The following is a 483-nucleotide window of genomic DNA, read 5'->3' as shown; positions in this document are numbered from 1 at the left end:
CTAACCAAGAGTGGAAAGGAGAAGGTAGAAAGTAGAAAGAAGATGAAACAGGAGAGGGAGCATATCAGCAGTGATGGATCAAAGCAGCAGGGCTGGGCTTCAGGCAGGAGAAAGTAAAAGGCAATTGGTGATGCATGTTCTTACATCTCCAGCATCTCCAGCAACAGCTTGCGACAGCCTCTGGATGCTTCTGCATCTTCTGTCTCCAAAGCAGTCCTTGTAGTCACAGGTCTCCATCCTCATTCATTAGGTTTTGGCTGGTCCTTGCTCCTTTGTCATCAGCCCTATAGGTGGCAAAGATTTTCTTAACATATGCACTGCTTTCAGTCTCCTCTTTGACTGGATTGGTGTACATTCACATCCTCACCCAGTGTACATCTCCTTATCCCTTCCTCCCATCTATACTGTCATCCAGTCCCGTCAGGTTCTTCTCCAGTCACTCTGGGAGATATATATGAATCGGTGCTGTTATTTAAGAGCAGC

The sequence above is a fragment of the Mesitornis unicolor genome, unplaced genomic scaffold, assembly GCF_000695765.1.
Source record: "Mesitornis unicolor isolate BGI_N332 unplaced genomic scaffold, ASM69576v1 scaffold15339, whole genome shotgun sequence".
Taxonomy (NCBI): domain Eukaryota; kingdom Metazoa; phylum Chordata; class Aves; order Mesitornithiformes; family Mesitornithidae; genus Mesitornis; species Mesitornis unicolor.
This window is presented reverse-complemented; position numbering follows the sequence as displayed.